The sequence below is a fragment of the Nomascus leucogenys genome, chromosome 3 (assembly GCF_006542625.1).
Source record: "Nomascus leucogenys isolate Asia chromosome 3, Asia_NLE_v1, whole genome shotgun sequence".
Taxonomy (NCBI): Eukaryota; Metazoa; Chordata; class Mammalia; order Primates; family Hylobatidae; genus Nomascus; species Nomascus leucogenys.
The window spans coordinates 2,508,772-2,524,071 of record NC_044383.1 but is presented as its reverse complement, the minus strand read 5'-3'; positions in this window follow the sequence as shown (position 1 = coordinate 2,524,071).

Sequence of the window (15,300 nt, the reverse complement as noted above, 5' to 3'; positions counted from 1 at the left end):
CCAGGTGACTCTCCTGCTATCTCTTCATGCAGCCAGCACCTGCTTCCCACCAAGTTCCCTTCCGCCATCGTGGAATCCATAAGCTCATAAGCTTGCTGTCCTTCTCTTCCTTCTTTTTTAAACTTCAAAGGCAGTCCACAGCTTTATAATCGTGGAAAGTTTCTCGTCTGAGAATAACTTTGACTATAAAAGAATATTAGTATTCGATACGCAGAGCCCATGCTTCCTTGTCTGGCAACCCATCTGGCTTCGCTGCTTTGGTGTAAAAAGAAGACCCACCAGCCACCGTGTTTCCTTGCATTTGCTTTCAGATTATGCTCAAAGACTGTCATCAATAACCTGGAAAACGTCTCCTCTCTGACTGTGGAATTTATCAAATTCATGAGAGACAGTCTTGAATTACTGCCTTTCAAGAGATTTTTGTCATGAAATGAAAGTGGAATATAAGATTTTTCTCCACAAAAATTCTCTTGCTTTTTAGTGAGTGAGTTCTTAAGTGTTTGCTTGAACTTCATACATAAACTTCACTTTGGGGAAAAAAAAGAGGAACTTGTTCTGGGAACAATTTGACAGGGAAGAGGTAAAGTCCTGGCTCTCCTACTGAATTTCCTGGCATCAGGTGGGTTTGGTGAATTTTCTGGCATCGGTGAGTCACCTGGTGAATTTGCCGGCATGAGTGGGTCATCTGGTGAATTTCCTGGCATCAGGTAGGTTGCCTGGTGAATTTGCCAGCATTGGGTGAGTCGCCTGGTGAATTTGCCAGCATTGGGTGAGTCGCCTGGTGAATTTGCCAGCATTGGGTGAGTCGCCTGGTGAATTCGCTGGCATCAGGTAAGTCGCCTGGTGAATTCGCCGGCATCGGGTGAGCTAAGCAATGTGCTCACAGGCCGCACCATTCCACGCTGGCATGACTAAGACGCCCTCTGTGGAAAAGGCTCATCCTGCCCCAGAAAGTCCAGGGCTGCCTCTAATGTGCTTCCTCAGGCAAATGTCCAGGGACAAATTCTGAACATCCTTTTTAAGAAGGACTCTGGGACTCCCGCTTACAGAGAGGTGAAGTCGTCTACTTTTCCCTGTTCGTGACCCTGAGTACAAGCAGAAGCCTGCACTTATTGTATTACAGACAGAAGGAAAGCAGCGAGAAGAAGGCAGGTGACCTGCAGACTTTGGGATCTGGGGAGCAACACGGAGGTGCATTCCCTGTGCTTTCTTTTTGCCTCACGCCTCCCAGACGGGGAACTGGAGAAGCCAGCAACCCGGAAGTGCCAATAGGATGGAAAATAACTCCTCAGCCGGAACTTGCTCTCTTGTACCAAAGGATCAGGAAAAAGCAGCTGACCAAGACCCAGGAACCGCCTCGATCCTTCCCATGCAAGGTCAGGTGAGGGGTCCACCCTTCACCCTCACCAGGCTGCTGCGAGGCACCCCAGCCTCCCACTGTGATGGTGTCAGAGAAGGCTGAGCTGAGAGTGGGGACTTTCATCTCCAGCAGATATAGGTAATACCACTTTCCTCACCCAGGAATGCTGTCAGGGGAGACCATGGCTGGACTCCCACCACCCTCCCCAGCAGCAGGAGGGTGACATTCCCTGCCCTCCAGCACTGCGTAGTATCTGTGGAGGACTAGTGGAGAATAAAGACTTTTGCTGTTGCCGAGAGATGACCAGGCCACCCCCACATCCTGTACTGTCTGTAGAGGTCACATGAGGCCACTAAGGAGGAATGTCTATCTCTCCCAGGCACTGGGGTATCAATGAGCACCCCAGTGGGGAGCCAGGATTGCTCTCCTCACCTATGCTGTAATAAAGGCCCCCCTGTGTGTATTGATGGAGCTCAAGTGGAAAGATGGATTATACCCTCACCGAACAGTAGCAAAGTGTCTTCTCCTTCACCTGCTGGAGGGATGCCAGCTAAAACCAGCCAAAACAGAAGATCCAAATCATACACAGAATCTCATAATACCCCAAATGACCAGATTGCAGTAGAAAAATCACTCATAGGAAGAAAGAAGAATATTTCAAAGCAAATTAAAACACAAAATGTGTAGATGTTGAAATTGAGATGACAATGATGTTAGAATTACCTGACAAAGATTTTAAGTCAGCCATCATCAAAAATGTGTTTCCATTTATGCAATTGTGGACAGATTTAAGCAAAAAAACAAAAAACGAAACAAAACAAAAAAAACCCCAGAAAGTTGCAGGAAATAAACGGCAGATTTATAGAAGAAATAAAAAGAAATGTTAAGGCTAGAACATACAATAACAAAATGAAACACTAAACCACAGAATGGGGGGGGCAGAGGGAATAATCAGATGATACTGCACCTGGAAGACTGTTTGCCACTTGAATATAGAACAATAAAATTACCCAATCTAAATAATAGTCAGAATATAGACCAAAAAAAATGAACAGAGCTCCAGGGATGTAGAACAATAAAATTACTCAATCTAAATTATAGTCAGAAAATACACACACACACACAAAATGAACAGAGCTTCAGGGCCTGTAGGACAATAAGAAAAGTTCTAAAGTTTGTGTCAACAGTCCTGGAAGAGAAGACGGGAAAGGGTGGGTGGGGAAAGTACACAAAGAAAGAGTGTCTGAACACTTCCCAAATTTGGCAAAGGACAAAACTCTGGATTCAAGAAGCTGAGCAAATCTTAAATGGGATAAACGGAAAGAAATCCACATTAAGACACATCGTAGTTAAACTTATGAGAAGCACAAACCATAGTAAATGTGTAAAGACTAGAGACAACAAAAACATTTTAAAGGCAGCAAGAGAGCCAGACATGGTGGCTCACACCTGTAATCCCAGCACTCTGAGAGGCAGAGGCAGGTGGATCACCTGAGGTCAGGAGTTCAAGACCAGCCTGGCCAACATGGTGAAACCCCGTCTCTACTAAAAATACAAAAATTAGCGGATTCTTTATCAGAAGCCATAAGGCCCTAAGGAAATGGTTGGACAGTTTTCAAGCACTGAATGGAAAGAAACATCAACCCAGAATCCTATACCCAGCAAAATATATCCTTCAGGAACGAAGAGAAAATTAGAGTGTTCGAAGACGATAGAAAACTAAGAGAAAGTATTGCCAATAGATTCCTTCACAAGAATGATTAAAGGAAGTTCTCTAGACAAACAGTAAGCAATAGAAGAAGAAACCTTGGGACACTAGGAAAGAAGACAGTGTGGTCAGCAAGAACAAAGCAAATACAATAGACTGCTCAGCAGCTTCTTAAACAAAACAAAACATAACTACACATTTAATTGCTGTATGATGCAGTGCACCCTTGGACATTCATCCCAGAGACATGAAAATTATGTTCACATAAAACCTTGTACATGAATAGCCGCAATAACTTCACTAGTAATGGCCCCAAACTGAAACCACTCAAATGTCCTTCAGTGGATGTGTGGTTAAACTAACCGTGGTAAATCCATATCATGGAATACTATGCAGCAATGCAAAGGAATAAATTTTGTGGTTTTTTTTTTTTAGATGAGGTCTTGCTCTGTCATCCAGACTGGAGTGCAGTGGCACAACCATATCTCACAGTAACCTTGAACTCTTGGGCTCAAGGGATCCTCCTGCTTCAGCCTCCCAAATATCTAGGAGTAGAGCAATGTGTATCATCATGCCCAGCTATTTTTTTTTTAAATTTCATATAGACAAGGTCTCGCTATGTTACCCAGGCTGTTCTCAAAGTCCTGGCCTCAATGGATCTTCCCACCTCAGCTTCCCACTGTGCTGAGATTACAGACATAAGCCATGACACTTGGCCCAGGAAAAAATTATTGATACACACAACAACCTCCACGGATCTTCAGGGAATAATGCTCAAGGGAAAAAAAGCCAGTCCCCCGAGGTTACATATGGTATGATTCTACTTATACTTAAAATGCTAAAATTCTAGGTTATTGATTGCCAGGGGCTGAGGAGGGGTGGGAATGAGTGGATGGGCGCGGCTGCGTCACAGTATCCTGAGCTGCATCCTGTGGAGATGAAACTCTTCTGTGTCTCGGCTCCATCAACATCCATGTCCTGGTTATGATCCATATTATAGTTTTGTAAGATGTTACCATCGAGAGAAACAGGGTAATGAATACACAGGACCTCTCAGTATTATATCTTAAAATTGCATGTGAATCTACAACCATCCCCAAATAAAAGGTTTAGTTAAAATTTCAAAAAGAGAAGAAAAAAGAAAACAAATCTGCAGATACCCAAAAACTCTGCACAGCTCCTGTGATGGTCAGTTTGCTCAGATGGCATTGTACTGAAGCCTGTGTTTCTAAGCTGTTGATTCCTGGCAGGGTGTCAGTGAGGAGAACTTATCAGTGATGCCTTTACTGACCTAAGAACAAATAAAACAATTGGACCCATGCTGAACTCAGAGAACTCTCTTGCTCCTAGACTAAAATGGACTCCTGCCTGGCAAATCAAATTCTAGAAGCTCTAAGTCTATCGCAAATGGAAATTTTTGCAAATCAGCATTTTCAACACTTACTGCCACAAAAGGAAAGGCAGATCAATTGGATGTCAAAGGTGCCTGGTGGCCAAGGCTGAGCACCCCCGACTTTCGCCTCCCAGTTCAGCCCAGTCTAGGAGCCTCCTCATGTGCATTTTCTTGTGTGCATTACGGAAGTTGCTTTTCAGTTTTCTTGTCCCAAATCAGATTTGTGTCAATTATTTCACAAGATATGGGAATCAATTTTCACCCAAGAAAATGAAAGCAAAATGATGGCCTACAAAATGTAGTCATTTGTCTTTATTAAAGATATTCATGCCTGTTGCAATAAAGCAGAATTGTATGCACGTTGCTATGAGTATGACTAGGTAGATTCTAATTTTTCTCAGAATCTCTGAGGTCCATTATTAAAAAAAAGTGAAGAACCACTGCACTTCTAGCGTTTTATAACTTTTATTATCAAAATTTCCAAAAGGAATTATTTGCAAAGCACATTTTAGACTATCTAAATACTATGCACTTTGAAACAAAAGAGGACAAAGTTGCCGCAGTCCTCAGAGAACGAAGGAGTGATGCATTCGGTTTGGAGTGAATTTATGCAGGAGGCCCAGGAGTCCTTGATTAAAAGTGCGGCTCAGCCAGCACTATCCTAAGTACTCATCACCTTTCCTAGTGAGCACGTTCAGGTCTTCAAGACATTGACACCAGTCTCTACTTAAAAATGGCTCGACTATAAAATATCAAAAATGGAAAGCTTTAACTCTGGTAATAATTTCCCTTTCTTGAGTATGAGCTAAGGACCTAGTCTCCCTCAGCTATAAAATCAGGGGCCAGCTGAGTGATTACCAAGGTCTCCGGGTGCTAATGCTCCTCCCCATTACCTGTCTCAGAATGGGCCACCAAGCTCCTGCTGGCTCATTAAGCAAGCTGGAGTCAGGCTCTCTGTGACTGGGTAACTCTGCCTCTGCATTCGGAGGGCTGAGGAGTGAACCGTGGCTATGCTGGGCTCCATTTCAGAACACGTAGCTGCACCATTTCCTGAGTGTCGGAGTTTAAGGCGTAAGAAGATGGGCAGGCAGAGAGATATGGAGGTCGCCACTGCAATGGGTCAGCACGCCACCTGTCCCAGCAGCTACTGATAAGCACTATGCTCTCAGAGGGACAAGGATCAGACTCCCACTTCTCATCCAAAGGGCTCCTTCATAGAAGCCCCTGGGACTCCCCACTTCCCCCTGCCCATCCCTACACAGATATCCTGTTTCTCCCAGACGTATCACCCGGCCTGGACCATCTCACATCCCAGCCTCCTCCTGCAGAGCTGGAGAGCAGCTTGGGACACCCTCTCAGAGTAGAGAGGAAGGAAGGTGGCAGCTGGGAGTACAAGCATTCCTTAGGAATGCAAAGCCCCCACCCCCACTTGCCATCATGATCCCGGGGCACGCCAGATGCCTTCTCCTCCATCTCAGAGGCCTCTGTCTGAGCCTTGTGCTCCCACCCTGCGTATCCTGAAGCAACTCACTTCCCTGCCCATGTGGCCTCCTCGGCCTGGAACTCCTTGGCCTTCTTTCTGTCCACCTGTAAAACTCCTACATGCACCTTGAAGCCCAGTTCAAACACCACCTTACTTAGAAAGCTTTCCCAGATTACCCCGAGATGGCCCATGTCCCCTTTGCCACTTTCAGGGCATTCCACTCACATCCTTGCCACCTCAAAGAGCGTCCCTGAAGGCAAACACCTGTGAACAAACCTGACTCTGGCTCTGGACTCAGCACTCATCAGGGAGGGGTTCCAAGGAAGGGCTTCCAGGAGAGGCTCTTCAGGCGAGAGACTCCAGGTGAAGGTCTCAAAGTGAGGGCCTCCGGGTGAGGGCTTCCAGGTTAGGGTATTCTGGTGAGAATCTCCAGGTGAGGGCCTCTGGGTGAGAGCCTCCAGTAGCTGGTGTCTAGACCCCAGGCAGGAGCATTTGGGGTGTTCTCTGAAGGAAGGAAGGCCACTGTCCAGATCCCTGGAGCCAGACAGCACTACTGTGGCCAGCTGAGGCTGTGCTTTGGGGCTGGGGTCTGATTCTTCGCTGTCAGTGGATGTTCATGGAGGAGGCATCCTGTGTGAAGCATGCAAGGCCCTGTGAGCCTGAGCCTGCTCATGGGTCTAAACAGGGGCAGTTCCCTGCCTCCCAGGTCTATGGTGCAAACCACAGCCGTGGAAGCCCTGACTCCTGTGCCCAGCCCCAGTGCCCTCCTTCTTCCTGCTGAGACAGAGTCGAGGGCCATGGCAGGTCCCCGAGGCATCCCAGACAGAGGAGGGGCACGGAGGCCCAGCAGGAGGGTTTCAGAAGAGGGGTAGACCCAGGGGCTCAGCTCCAATCTCCCACCACAGCAGCCCCAGCTCCCACAAGCCTGGGCCTCCTCGCAGGGCTCAGGGGCTTAGTGACAAGAGCTGACCCTTCAGGAGCTGGCACTCAAGGCCCTTCCTTAAGAGGCACCTTTCTCTAGGTGTAACACAGGAGCCGCCAGACCCAAATGCCCCTCACTCTGTGCAGGACAGACTTTGCAACCAGGGCCCATCATCCCTCACGCAAGGCATGTGTTGCAGGCAGAACTGCATGTACAGACTTGGTGGGTGCAGGATGGTCTTGTTTTGTTCTCGCTGGAATCACAAGGCCACCAGCTGGTATCCTAGCAGTAGCATTTTGGAGGTTACAAAACAGTTTCCTATTTATTACCTGAATGAATCTTTGTGGTAATTCTATCCATTTTAATTCACAGGCAGAAAATGAGATTCTAGGCCATTGTCCTCCCCACCCCCACTTCAAGCCCTAGGTCAGAATCTACCCTGGGGCCTCTGCTCCTTGCTGGCTTCTGCTCAACCTCCTGTCCTCCTCCCAGGCTCTCATCATCCTGCCAGATGGATCTTCTCAGGGGAGCATGTGGCCACCGCTCCTCCGAAGGCACCTGGGCACCACCAGGCTCTTTGGAAAGCACAGCCCAAGCCCAGCAGAGAGACATAGTGGCAGCCCCAGAGGGACAGCAGTGAGTCCTTCTTTCCCTCCGAAACTGCCCCTTCCAGACCCTTCAGCAGCTGAATCTTCCGCAGGGGTAGATACTTAACTTCCAAGGAAGAAACTAAAACAAAACGGTGATTCCATCATCAGCATAAAATAAACAGAATAACAATAAACCGTGAAAGAGAAACATAGACTGAAAGAAGCAAAGATCTATACCTGTGTAATGATGTATAATGAGATGTTCCTTTAATCAATAGGAGGCAGAATGGAAATCTTGGATTTTTGCAGAGGCTGCTAAAGGCTGCCGTTCTGGTGGATGTGATTTACGCCACAGTGCTGGGGTCTTGAAGCTCTAGCTTGCAGATCCCCACTTTACCTCTTTATTTTAAAGAACTCGTATTGCTTTCTTTGTCATTACTCTTATTTTTGGAAAGTGATACATACTCATGTGAAAGTATGAAGAAGAAACATTTTTTAAAGACCTGTAATGCCATAACCCAGCGGTAAGCACTATTAAATCCATCTGCATTTTCTTTGTCTTATGCCATATATTTACATAATTGAGATTATACTGCATGTGCAATTTTATATCCTAACTTTTTTTCACTTAATATTGTGCTGTAAAATTTTCTACAAGTCGTTGACAATTTTAAAGAAACATTTTAATGGCCATGTAATTATCTACTGTATGATATAGCACACTTTAATTATTTCCCTAGTGTTGGACATAAGATTTTTGCATTTTTTCACTATTATGGGTAATATTCTGATGAGCACCTTTGCAAAGAAGACTTTGATGGCTGATACGGCTGTTTCCTTAGAAGAGATACAAAGAAACAATAACTGTGGAATCTAATTATGCAAGTCGAGAGAGTTTGAGGCAATTAACCATCCGCAAGTAGCAGGAGCTTTGCTTCCCTTCTCCCTAATGGGTAATGGCTATTATCATTACTTTAAAGTTTTCTAATTTAATAAGTAACAAGTATCTTACTATCATGATAAAGTGTCTCTTCCTAATTACCAGAAAATTTGAATAATTTTTATGTTTGTCAATAATCTCTTTGTAAATAACCTACTCATTTCCTTCAGTTCCTTTTCTGTTAAGAAAAACAAAATGCTTTTAATTTATTGATTTCTCTTGAGTTTTTGTCACTTAGGAAATTAACCCTTCTTTATGCCAATTAATGCTTTTATTTGGAATATTCATTTAAGTCCTATTTCCTAAGTCTGGCCCCTGGGTTGTAAATCTTTTAATATGTTTTTGAAGTGATATTTTAAGGATCCACTTAATTATATCCAGAAGACAATAATTTTCCTGTGATCTATTTTATTGTTCATGTACTTCAAAGAAATAAACAAAAATCAAACACAACATTCTTACCATCCATGTATCAGCTAATAATCTCCTAAATCACCTCATTTTGCTATTTTCTTTCCTCCTCTGTCCTGTGCTTTGCACTTAGTGCCATGGGACTTTCATTTTGGTGTGATAATGTGGTGTGAGGACTCCAAGCCACCCCCTTTTTAATAACAGCATTTACTGATATATTACATTGACTAATGTATCTCCTCCTAACTGATTTGTAGTTCTCTGATAGAATATTATGCTGCAGCTGGACGTGGTGGCTCACGCCTATAATCTCAACACTTTGGGAGGGCAAGGCAGGTGGATCACTTGAGGTCAGGAGTTCAAGACCGGCCTGGGCAACATGGTGAAACCTCTTCTCTATGAAAAATACTGAAATTAGCTGGATGTGGTGGCGTGTGCCTCCAAGCTACTTCGGTGGCTGAGGCAGGAGAATCGCTTGAACCCAGGAGGTGGAGGTTGCAGTGAGCCGAGATCACAGCACTGCACTCCAGCCTGGGCAACAGAATGAGACTCCGTCTCAAAAAACAGAAAAAAGAGTATGCTCCTGCAGGTAGCTGAGTCTATTTCACACTATTGCAGCTACCACAGGGTTACAACATTTTAAGACTTTTTTCATAACTGTCTCCAGCTGTTCTAACTGGTTCATTATTCAAATACATATTCTCCCCAGCCTAAGCAATCATCCTATGGGCATCTATGAAAGAAAGAAAAGAAAGAGCTTCACTTCCTCTTAACTGCATTTACTTTCTTATACCTGACTTGCAATTATATGGGAATGGAACATTTGAGACAAAATAAACCTTAAAGGCCATCCAGACCAACTCTTAAATAACATCCGACATGAAGCTTCAGCTGTTGCTGACCACCCCACTGGCTTTCTGCCGGCCAAGTGACCCACTCTGTCTTTGGCAGCTCTCACAGTGCTTGGGTCTTCCCTACTGCTCTGGGGCTATCCACACCCACCCAGACATGTGCCCTCCAGAGCCACGGAGAGTATGTGGATACCTTCTTCACGAGAACATGAACAAGATTCTATGGAACCAAGTTGGAAAATCCCAGTTTCCAGGATGGACTCTATCCAGATGCAAGAATCGTGCATGCTGGGAACTCTTTTGCTCCCTGTGAAGCAGGCTGGCTAGCCTCCTGTTGGGATCTGGTCTAGAGAAGAAGAACAAAAGCCCTTTACTCAAGCTCTAGCTCATCTAACTTTCAGCCAATCAGCAACAAAAGACCCTAGACACTGTTAACCACAAGTTCCTGCTTCCATTAGGACTAAAACTCAACTTATAGTTAGCCCTTCCTCATTGTAATGCTAAAAGTCACACCCAGAGGTGCAGATTTAAAATACTAATGCTACATACAGTGTATAGAGAAGTGTATTAAATCCCTGCCCAGGTGCTGAAAAGGATCCTCCTCTACATGCTCTGATGTCTCCCTTCCCTGTAGGAGAGTCCTATCTGCTTTCAGAGAGCAGCCCGTCCTTCCCATCTGCAGTGCTGACTCCATTGTGCACAAGCTAAATAAACTTTTCGCTAGTCTCTCTTGATTCCTATCCTGGGAGATTGCAAGAACCCAGGGCACCAGAAACACTTGTTCCACTTAGAAAATGTATGTCCATGACTAGAATCATAATTTACAGCATTTTTCTTCATCCAGGCAGTGCAATGATGGATGAGCCTGGGTAAGCAAATAAGGTTGTGAAAATGTTATTTGTAATAACAGAACGTAACAAATGCAAATATAGGCAGATGAGGAAATCACCCTAAGAAACCTCCAAGTGTTGTTTCTCATCAAGAAACCTGGACACACTCTTTTTTTTTTTTTCCTAGACAGAGTCTCGCTCTGTTGCCCAGGCTGGAGCGCAATGGCGTGATGGCTCACTGCAAGCTCTGCCTCCTGGGTTCACACCATTCTCCTGCCTCAGCCCCCTGAGTAGCTGGGACTACAGGTGCCTGCCACCATGCCTGGCTAATTTTTTGTATTTTTAGTAGAGACACGGCTTTACTGTGTTAGCCAGGATGGTCTTGATCTCCTGACCTTGTGATCTGCCTGCCTCCACCTCCCAAAGTGCTGGGATTACAGGCATGAGTCACTGTGCCTGACCAGACACACTCTTTTTAGAAGTCGACAGTGACATATACAGCTTATCTGTGTACTGTCTTCCAGCAATATCACTAACATGATAAAATCAATGCTGCTGAAAATACAGGAAGAAAGGTTGCTTATTAAAAAATAATTTAGAGACAGGAGGATTGCTAGAACCCAGTGTCAGGCCCCTGAGCCCAAGCCAAGCCATCGCATCCCCTGTGACTTGCACGTATACATCCAGATGGCCTGAAGTAACTGAAGATCCACAAAAGAAGTAAAAATAGCCTTAACTGATGACATTCCACCATTGTGATCTGTTCCTGCCCCACCCTAATTGATCAATGTACTTTGTAATCTTAAATACTTTGTAATCTCCCCCACCCTTAAGAAGGTTCTTTGTAATTCTCCCTACCCTTGAGAATGTACTTTGAGAGATCCACCCCCTGCCCCCCAAAGCATTGCTCCTAACTCCACCGCCTATCCCAAAACCTATAAGAACTTATGATAATCCACCACCCTTTGCTGACTCTCTTTTCAGACTCAGCCCACCTGCACCCAGGTGAAATAAACAGCCATGTTGCTCACACAAAGCCTGTTTGGTGGTCTCTTCACACGGACGCCCAGGAAATTTGGTGCCGTGACTCGAATCAGGGGACCTCCCTTGGGAGATCAATCCCCTGTCCTCCTGTTCTTTGCTCCGTGAGAAAGATCCACCTATGACCTCAGGTCCTCAGACCGACCAGCCCAAGGAACATCTCACCAGTTTTAAATCCGGTAAGCGGCCTCATTTTACTCTCTTCTCCAACCTCTCTCACTATCCCTCAACCACTTTCTCCTTTCCACTCTTCAATCTCTCCCTTCTCTTAATTTCAATTCCTTTCATTTTCTGGTAGAGACAAAGGAGACACGTTTTATTCATGGACCCAAAACTCCGGCGCCAGTCACGGACTAGGGAAGGCAGCCTTCCCTTGGTGTTTAATCATTGCAGGGATGCCTCCCTGATTATTCACCCAGGTTTCAGAGGTGTCAGACCACACAGGGATGCCTGCCTTCGTCCTTCACCCTTAGCGGCAAGTCCCGCTTTTCTGGGGGAGGGGCAAGTATCCCTCACCCCTTCTCCTTCACCCTTAGCAGCAAGTCCTGCTTTTCGGAGGGGCAAGTACCCCTCAACCCCTTCTCTCTGTGTCTCTACCCCTTCTCTGGGGAAGGGGCAAGTACCCCAACCTTGTATCTCTGCATTCTCTTCTCTCTGGGTTTGCCTCCTTCACTATGGGCAACGTTCCACCCTTCATTCCTTCTTCTTCTCCCTTAGCCTGTGTTCTCAAGAACTTAAAACCTCTTCAACTCTCACCTGACCTAAAATCTAAGCGTCTTATTTTCTTCTGCAATGCCACTTGACCCCAATACAAACTCGACAGTAGTTCCAAATAGCCAGAAAATGGCACTTTCAATTTTTCCATCCTACAAGATCTAAATAATTCTTGTCACAAAATGGGCCAATGGTCTGAGGCGCCTGACGTCCAGGCATTCTTTTACACATCAGTCCCTTCCTAGTCTCTGTGCCCAATGCAAGTCATCCCAAATTTTCCTTCTTTCCCTCCCGCCTGTCCCCTCAGTCCCAACCCCAAGCGTTGCTGAGCCTTTCTAATCTTCCTTTTCTACAGATCCATCTGACCTCTCCCCTCCTCGCCAGGCTGAGCTAGGTCCCAATTCTTCCTCAGCCTCTGCTCCTCCACCCTGTAATCCTTTTATCAACTCCCCTCCTCACACCCGGCCTGGCTTACAGTTTCATTCCATGACTAGCCCTCCCTCACCTGCCCAGCAATTTATTCTTAAAAAGGTGGCTGGAGCTAAAGGCATAGTCAAGGTTAATGCTCCTTTTTCTTTATCCCAAATCAGATAGTGTTTAGGCTCTTTTTCATCAAATATAAAAATCCAGCCCAGTGCATGGCTCATTCAGCAGCAACCCTGAGATGCTTTATAGCCCTAGACACTAAAAGGTCAAAAGGCCCTCTTATTTTCAATATACATTTTATTACTCAATCTGCTCACAACATTAAATAAAACTCCAAAAATTAGAATCTGGCCTTAAACCCCACAACAGGACTTAATTAACCTCACCTTCAAGGTGTACAATAATAGAAAAAAGTTTCAATTCCTTGCCTCCACTGTGAGATGAACCCCAGCCACATCTCCAGCACACAAGAACTTCCAAACACCTGAATTGCAGCGGCCAGGCGTTCCTCCAGAACCTCCTCCCCCAGGAGCTTGCTACACGTGCTGGAAATCTGGCCACTGGGCCAAGGAATGCCCGCAGCCCGGGATTCCTCCTGAGCCGTGTCCCATCTGTGCGGGACCCCACTGGAAATCGGACTGTTCAACTCACCTGGTGGCCACTCCCAGAGCCCCTAGAACTCTGGCCCAAGGCTCTCTGACTCCTTCCCAGATCTTCTCAGCTTAGCGGCTGAAGACTGACACTGCCTGATCACCTCGGAAGTCCCCTAAACCATCATGGACGCCGAGCTTCAGGTAACTCTCACAGTGGAAGGTAAGCCTGTCCCCTTCTTAATCAATATGGAGGCTACCCACTCCACATTACCTTCTTTTCAAGGGCCTGTTTCCCTTGCCTCCATAACTGTTGTGGGTATTGATGGCCAGGTTCTAAACCTCTTAAAACTCCCCAACTCTGGTGCCAACTTAGACAATACTCTTTTAAGCACTCCATTTTAGTTATCCCCACCTGCCCAGTTCCCTTATTAGGCCAAGACACTTTAACTAAATTATCTGCTTCCCTGACTATTCTTGGACTACAGCTACATCTCATTGCCGCCCTTCTCCCCAACCCAAAGCCTCCTTCGCGTCTTCCTCTCATATTCCCCCACCTTAACCCACAAGTATAAAATACCTCTACTCCCTTCTTGGTGACCGATCATGTACCCCTTACCATCTCATTAAAACCTAATCACCCTTACCTCGCTCAATGCCAATATCCCATCCCACAGCATGCTTTGAAAGGATTAAAGCCTGTTATCACTCGCCTGCCACAGCATGGCCTTTTAAAGCATATAAACTCTCCTTACAATTCCCCCATTTTACCTGTCCTAAAACCAGACAAGGCTTACAAGTTAGTTCAAGATCTATGCCTTATCAACCAAATTGTTTTGCCTATCCACCCCATGGTGCCAAACCCATATACTCTCCTATCCTCAATACCTTCCTCTACTACCCGCTATTCTGTTCTGGATCTCAAACATGCGTTTTTTACTATTCCTTTGCACTCTCCATCCCAGCCTCTCTTCGCTTTCACTTAGACTGACCCTGACACCCATCAGGCTCAGCAAATTACCTGGGCTGTACTGCCGCAAGGCTTCACAGACAGCCCCCATTACTTCAGTCAAGCCCAAATTTCATCCTCATCTGTTACCTATCTCAGCATAATTCTCATAAAAACACACGTGCTCTCCCTGCTGATCATATCCGATTAATCTCCCAAACCTCAATCCCTTACAAAACAACTCCTTTCCTTCCTAGGCATGGTTAGTGCGGTCAGAATTCTTAGACAAGAGCCAGGACCGCACCCTGTAGCCTTTCTGTGCAAACAACTTGACCTTACTGTTTTAGGCTAGCCCTCATGTCTGCGTGCAGCGGCTGCCACTGCTTTAATAGTTTTAGAGGCCCTCAAAATCACAAACTATGCTCAACTCACTCTCTACATTTCTCATAACTTCCAAAATCTATTTTCTTCCTCATCCCTGACGCATATACTTTCTGCTCCCGGCTCCTTCAGCTGTACTCACTCTTTGTTAAGTCCCACAATTACCATTGTTCCTGGCCTGGACTTCAATCCGGCCTCCCACATTATTCCTGATACCACACCTGACCCCCATGACTGTCTCTCTCTGATCCACCTGACATTCACCCCATTTCCCCACATTTCCTCCTTTCCTGTTCCTCACCCTGATCACACTTGGTTTATTGATGGCAGTTCCACCAGGCCTAATCGCCACACACCAGCAAAGGCAGGCTATGCTATAGTACAAGCCACTAGCCTGCCTCTTAGAACCTCTCATTTCCTTTCCATCATGGAAATCTGTCCTCAAGGAAATAACTTCTCAGTGTTCCAATCTGCTATTCTACTACTCCTCAGGGATTATTCAGGCCCCCTCCCTTCCCTACACATCAAGCTCGAGGATTTGCCCCCACCCAGGACTGGCAAATTAGCTTTACTCAACATGCCCCGAGTCAGGAAACTAAAATACCTCTTAGTCTAGGTAGACACTTTCACTAAATAGGTACAGGCCTTTCCTACAGGCTCTGAGAAGGCCACCACAGTCATTTCTTCCCTTCTGTCAGACATAATTCCTCA